This window comes from Sphaerodactylus townsendi, linkage group LG07 (assembly GCF_021028975.2).
Source record: "Sphaerodactylus townsendi isolate TG3544 linkage group LG07, MPM_Stown_v2.3, whole genome shotgun sequence".
NCBI lineage: Eukaryota > Metazoa > Chordata > Lepidosauria > Squamata > Sphaerodactylidae > Sphaerodactylus > Sphaerodactylus townsendi.
Window position 1 is genome coordinate 35,830,747 of NC_059431.1, and position 7,901 is coordinate 35,838,647.

The following is a 7,901-nucleotide window of genomic DNA, read 5'->3' on the forward strand; positions in this document are numbered from 1 at the left end:
CAATGGCTTATAAGCATTTTAAACTCTGTTCTGGATTTTTTAAATCTGATTTTTTTAAAATGCATTTTAAAAAGTACCCCGCAAGGCTACATTCTTGTGTACTCTTTCATGTGAGTAAATTTCAACTAAATTCAGGGGGGTTATTTCCAAGTGCACTGGTTTAAACTGTAGTGTAGAACCTTCAGCTCCACGGCAGGAAAGAACTGAGGAAAGGACTGATGTGTTGTGCAGTTGAATCCCCTCCATTTTCACTTTCAAGTAAGTTCTGCTGTATTGTGAGGCTTACTCCTAGGTAAGCATGCAAAGAAGTGCAGCCTTTATTCCATAGGTTTACCAGACTCTCCTTCATTTGATGGCTGAGGAGATGCTTTCCTATACCGCAGCAGCATCTAATTAGGTCACCTGATTGGTCTTGCATTCCTAGTTTATACCCTGTAATCACCCACAATATGTTTATTTCTCAGATGCATTGTTTCATTTCATCTCCTGGGAAAACCTACCGATGCCTCAATTAATGTAATTTTATTGGTACCGGTATCTATTTTTATTTTTGAAATTTACCAGTCGCTGCTGCATTTCCCATCCTCGACTTATACACGAGTCAATAAGTTTTCCCAGTTTTTTGTGGTAAAATTAGGTGCCTCGACTTATATGCGGGTTGACTTATCTGCGAGTATATATGGTATTTATTTCATAGTTATAAAATATATTTATTTTGCATGAACTCAGTGCACAAAAACCATGGGGAGGATGGATTTCATAAGCAACACACTATAATTGGTTAAAAAACCCAATATATACAGTGTTATCTTCATTTTAAATGTCAAGAAGTATTTGCGGCTCCAAGTGTTTTCTTTTCCGTGGAAAACTGGTCCAAATGGCTCTTTCAGTGTAAAAGGTTCCTGACCCCTGTACTAGACTAATTGGAAGACTTCTTAAATTATATTTTAAAAGTTGGGCATTAATGAGTACAGTATTTAATAGAATATAAATAATCTAATAGAATGATATGCACTGCTGGATTTTACTGAGAATATTTTTAATCTTTAAATTAGAAATTTTCTGAATACTTGAATGATCAAGCTGACAGTTGAAATCAGGAGTTTCTCTGGGTCTAGATTTTTCTGCACTTCATGCTACAAATTGATTACCTATCAACACTTCCAGTCAATTAATTACTTTGGGTTCCTAAAGCAATTGTTTTTTCTCTCCAGGGAATTTTGATTTTTGTCTAAGGAGGTGTCTTTTATGTAAACAAGCAGTTTTTATGCAAGTAATTTATGTGCCTTGCTGCACAAATTTAAAGTTATAATTGTAAAATGCATTGTGAGGGTCATATTTATTCTTACATGCTTGTTATTGCAAAGCTCAAGGGAAAAATTATTTGACTATCTGAAACTTTCTAGAACCCAGCCTGCTTTTTACAATAAATGTTAACTGTTACAATAGCACTGATCTCATCAAAATACTCCAGAGGGTTTTCTGGAATTGACTTGAAGAAAAATTCAGAAAACTTTCCATAAAATTCTGATTATCTGGATTGAGTGTGATCTGACTTAGCATATTTATTTTGAGTTATATTTAGTAAACAAATTTAAATCTATTTGCTGTCCAACCGCATTTACTTATTTATGTCATTTATAGTTCATCTTTCTCACTAGGACTCAAGTTAGATTACATGGAATAGGTCAATACAATCAATAGGAAGGAACATCTAATAGCATTGCAACAGGATTTGGTTTGTAGGAATCAGGAACCAGACAGACATCAGAAACAATAGTAAAGCAAAGTATAAGTATTAACATGACACATTAAATGATTACCTTACAGCAACAGGTAATGCAAACTTTACACAGTGATATAGTCTGCAGTCTGTAACCCTTTACCCCAAACTCATTTCTGAATCATTTTGTTACAATTGCTGAAAGCTCTTTCAATAATCCAGTTTGGCATCATTTTTGGAAAGCCAGAGGGGAGGAGGAGGAGCGTTTCTGAGCTCAACAAGAAGGCTGTTTAATAAGTGGGGGCCACAACAGAGAATGAATGTCAGTGGGCAGTCAGTTAGTTTATTTTGCCTGTTTGCAAGATAGCATCTGCAGAAGGCCCTGCTCAGATGAGCAAAGTTGTCATGATAGTGCATAGGAAGAGAAATGGTCCTGCAAATATGAAAGAACAAGGTATTCAGGGTGTTGTATGTGATAGCCAGAATTAACTGATGGGCAACCTGTGAAGTTACTGCAGAATGTGAGCGGTATGTATGCTCCATCCAGCTCCTGATAATAGCTGAGCTGCAGTGTTCTGCACCAACTGGTGTATCTGAATTGACTTTGAAGGGAACTCTTTGGAGACAGCATTACAGTAGTCTAGTCTCAATGTTACTGTTCCCTTGCAAGTCCATAGTTTGGGCTGCTGTTGTACACAGGGTTTCTGTTGCATAAGCAGGTGGCTTCTGTGATCAGAAATGCCTTCTGACATCTCTGATAGATTAGCCACAGCAACATAATCTTTTCTGTAGCCTTTCTAGGCAGAAAAGATCTGACCACTGTGGTGCATGCCTGGGCTACATTTGAATTAGATTACTGCAGTGAGCTCAACATGGGACTTTCCTTGAAAAATGTTCAGAAACTTTAGTTGATGTAGAGTGATGCAGGTAGGATGTTGACTGGAGAGGTTTGTAAAGACCATAGGTGGGGGTAAATAAATGTTATATTCAAACAAATTGAAAGCTTTATGTGGATTTTTTTATTGGAAGCATGCTTATAAGGACAATGCTTTCATTTAAATTTTTGAAAAAGCCTAAAGATAGTGAAAGCTGTTGACATTCTAATTGTAGCCCACCCACTAAACTGTTTATGATGTGCCAAACTTATGGCTGACTATTCACCTGTTTCAATAGAGCTCCACTCTTGTCCACCGAGGAATCTCATGTCCACTGGGGAATCTCATCATATGCATTACTTGTTAATTCTGTATTCGATTGATGATTGCAAGATTCCTTCCATTGTGGCCTGGACCAAGAAACCTTAAGAACCCCTCTCTCCAATATGAAGCTACACCCTTCACTGACTCTGTATCCTCAGTAGCACTGCTTCGATTGCCTCTACCGCTGAAACTAGACCTCCTTGAATGTGGCACCAGAGCTATAGAACTCCTTCTATAGCAACCGTTACACCTGGCTTATCCCCAGTAGCACATCCTGGCCCTCCTTCTGGTGTTAATATGTTTTAATTTAATTAGTTTATAATTTTGAATGTATTTTAATGGCTCAAATGTTTTGATTTTTTTTGTTCGCTGCCTTGTGGATCCTGATCAGTGGAAAGGCATCATGTAGAATGTTTTAAATAAATACATAAATCTGAGAGGAGATATACAAATAAAGCTTTTGGCTTTGGTTTTGACTTGCACAGCAAATAAAGTAAACTGACTAGATTTTTGTTTGGATTGTTATGGTATTTGTGGTTTTATCATTCCATTTACTAATCTATTTATACAATTCCTAGTTATTTACAACTTTGAAATGATCAAGCTTACTTAATGTTGTACAGACAATGGCCTCCTTTTACTTCGGTTAATTTTATGAAATAAACTCTTTAGAAATTGAATTTTTTTCAGCAGAGGAGTTAAACACTGTGAAAATTTTCCTTTCTACATCTGACTCTCAATACAATGATCTTCTCAAAAATGAGACTTTATGAGAGTTAGATTTTTTGGGTAAAGTATGCAATGAAAATTCAGGTAGTGGCAAAACTTCTTAGAACTCTAGTAGACAATAGAAACTGACTCGAATACATCTGGTAAGGTTTTCATCACTCTGCTCTATCATTTTATGGTTACCAATTTCATGGCAAAACTATCTTAGGATAGGTTTTTTTCATTTTATGTCTTACTGACACACAGTAATTTAATTTGAAGAAGGCAGATTCAAAGTGTGCTTCTCTTTAAAGTGGTATCAACTTGATACCCTGTTTCCCCTAATATAAGACATCCCCAAAAAATAAGACATAGTAGAGGTTTTGCTGAAGTGCGAAATATAAGGCGTCCCCCGAAAGTAAGACACAGCAAAGTTTTTGTTTGGAAGCATGTCCGACGAACAGAACACCTGGAAAAATAAGACATCCCCTGAAAATAAGACATAGCACATCTTTGGGAGCAAAAATTAATATAAGACACTGTCTTATATTCGGGGAAACACGGTAAAGTCAAGAATTCTCTCCTCTTCCTCCCAGTAGAAGTGTGTGTTCATTGATAGAGAAGAAATGAAAATAATGCCTGGAGTTGAACATTTCAGTTCATTCAAATTGAACTGGCATTCTTGCTGCCCAGTTGGTTATATGCGCTATCCAGGTAGCCTTGCGTGCACAGGGAGAACTTTCCTATAGCCAGCTGTGAAAGGAGAGCGAGCTGCTTGCAGAGCTCCATCTGCCACAGTTGGCAGTAGGAGCCTTGTTCTACATACGAGGTTCTGGATCAAAGCCTTTGACTTTGAGATGATTGACTGAATTGCAGCTCTTGAAGCTTTGTTAATAAAGAGGCTTAATCAAAGTATTGAAATATTTTGCAAAGTCCGATGATTTTTGAATTGGTTGGAAGTTCTTAAAGTAAAAGCAAATGCCCCAGATGTATTCTTCCTTCTATAAACACCACTTGAATGTTAAATTAAAACTGGGCTAAATTTAATATTCTGTTTTAATTACACATTTAAAAATTAATCACAAAAAGGCTAATATGAGAATAATTACCTCTGTAAAATTTCTGAAGAATATGATTGGTTGGATCCAGCCATAGGTCATTGTAGAATCACGGGGGTTTTATAATGCTCTCCCACTAGTAGCAACCCTTTCCATCTAGGAAAATTGATTCCTGGAATCTTGGGTCCCAGTACATTAATAGGTACATGCGTCAGAGACTGAAATCAGGGATGAGCAACGTTGTGGTTCCTGGACCACTGTTTGAGAAACACTGCCCCAGATTACTAGTGCAGGTATGTTTGCAGGCCTTTAAACGTTTTTGGTGGCAAAGCATGTGTAGCCCAAATCCCGTTATTTGTTTATAATCAACAATGATGACGTGTTTATGGGAATCTAACGTGCATGGTTTCAGATGTATGTGTTCACTATGTAATGTGTGGTACTTTTGCAGGATTGTGACATAGGACTCATGCCGCCACGTTGGATGATAGGGTTGTATGCAGTGGTCTGAACACCTTTACCTTGGAATAGGTTTGGGCATTAGATTGGTCGAAAACCAATCTGTTGCATCAGATACTGCTTCAAAAATATTTGTCCATTAACTTTAATTAGAACAAGAAAAATATGTTTTAATTATAAACAGGCCTGATAGTCATACTAATTATAGAAACAGTTAACTGGCATGTAAACTTATTGCAGAACAATTCAAGTAACTTTTAAAAGCTGTATTGACTTATTGTAATAATGTTAGTTAAAATTTCTGTAAATGTAAACAGCTCTTTGGCTCTTATCCTAGATCAGCAGGTCAGTCTACAATTTTAAAAATGATGGGAGAAAAGCAATTAAAATATAGATAAAATCAAGTATTGGTGACTATTGAAAAACATTTTTAATGTAGATGTTGCTAACGAGTGACAGAATATTGAAATGAAAAAAGGTGGCTATCTTCTACACAGAAACTTTTTTGGCTGAATAGAAAATTTGAGTTGAGGGTTTTTTTTTTTTTTATAAAAAAGATACATTAACAGTATTTTCCCAATCAGGGCTAGTGTGCCAGTGAACTATTTTAGAGCAGATACTTTATTAAATATTCTCAACTACTGGTCATTTAAAGTGGTAAGTAGTTATTGGCCTCAATCCAAAAGCAGAGCTTTTAAAAAAGTTGAATGTCAGAGTGTTTCCTACACAGCTTCATGGTATTCAGTTTAAGTTTATGGGGATGAAGATAAAATGATAATAAAAAGTAATTTCCTTGCCCACATTTCTGTAGCAAGGCTAGAATTTTCAATTATATAATGGAATTGGAAATGGAAATATGTCTTGTTGCTACGTAAAAGTTGTTACATGTTTGTTATTACTTAACAGTTGTTAGCATGCAGAAGAGAAGAGCAGGCTTGAAGTAAAGTTAAAACATAGGCCATTCAGTCTTGGGGTTCGAATAACCACTCTTTTAAAAGGAAGTACCCACAGTTACAATAGTTGGAGAAAACAGAGAAAGAAAAGTATAAAGGAGATCCCAAAACTGTTGAGAAGAAAATAGTTTCAAAAACTTAAAAGGAACTTTAAAAATAACCAATGAGGTGCAATAGTGGTATGCAAGGAAAAAATGGAGGAAAGTATAAATGTAGGAGGAAACTAGTGATGAAAATGGTGAAATTTTATGGACTATATTCAAAATTTCAGTAATTAAGATAACAAACAGAGCTGTATGAATAAACCATTTTTTGAGTTATTGGAGGCTGGAGTTTTATATTGGCAGCGGTGATACATTTCAGAATATGCTCTGCTTGATTTTATAATCTAGACCAGTGGTGGCGAACCTATGGCACGGGTGCCAGAGGTGGCACTCAGAGCCCTCTCTGAGGGCATGCACAAATAGAGTTGCCCCCCCCCCCCCCACATCTAGGCTGGCCTGGGCCGCTGGGCTCGATTATTAGCATTACACCTAAGACCTGGTTTTGAGGAAGCAGTGTAGGTAACCCTGTTAAGTGCTGTTAAGCCCCACTGATTTTCATGTGAAGAACTAAAGCACAATCCTTTACCTGGGAGTAAGCTCGGTTGCCGGCAATGGGGCTTGCTTCTGAGTAAACCCTCCTAGGGTCGTGATTCACCCGTTGGAAGAGTTGCACTGTTGCTTCAAAGCAAAACCACTGACTACCACCAAGCTTACTCTTGAGTAACACACGCCTCGGAGCCAACCATTTTTTCTAAACTAAAACCTCAGTATTCAGGTTACTTTGCCATGTTGGCACTTTGCGATAAATAAGTGGTTTTGGGTTGCAATTTGGGCGCTCAGTCTCGAAAAGGTTCGCTATCACTGGTCTAGACTATCCAGAGGTTGTGCTGAACTAGTGTGCACTGTTGCATGAGATGATGGAGCTGGTCTTGGTGGGTGTGAGGACTTTGGTTGCATGCTCCACCAATCTATACAGCAACTGTTTCTCAGCCTCTGTAGAGTGAGGCTGGCAGTGGTCGTTACTTCTGCCATATGTTGGTGTAGCCATGTCACCCACATACAGAAAATGTGGAAGCAGGCTGAGGCACTGTGGGAAGCTATGAAATTCCTGACCTCATTCCACATCCATCTATGCTCACAATGGATACCAGGCATAAGGAAAAGACTGTGCAGATAGGAGATCCATCTGCAGGAATGGAGGTGTGTCAGTGGGGGATGGGGCATGAGGGAGCACAGGGACCAAACCCTTTTGACTTTTTAGGCAACAGCCCACACTCTCTAGGCAAAGACTTGCACTATCCAATACATCCTCACCTGTCTGTGTTCATGTCCAAACCAATAACAAATGATGGAGCCACCCTGGCATCTGCTTCATGAGAACCTGTTCCTACAAGGGAATGGGTTCCAGGATTGTGCAGTTATCCACTCTATTCAGCATCATGGAGCATTAGCCCTCCTCCCCATAGGGCCCTGTCTAAGGTGGAGCTCAGCAACTGCCGGGGTTGCCATTCCAGTGCCAAAAGTTAGGGGCCCCTCTCCCAATATCTGTTCCAGACCAGTGCCCATGCACCAGACCCCCTTTTATACAGGGGCAGTAGGGGTTACTGAGGCTCCTGTCAACCTTGCTGGCTTCCAGTCTCAAGTGTGAGAGTTGGTGCTGCCATAGTGGCTTGTGGCCATGGATGAGGGGAAGGGAAGGGGAGAGGTTGAGGGAATGGTCCCTTTCTTACCTGTCAGTGTTTAGCCACCCCTTTGGG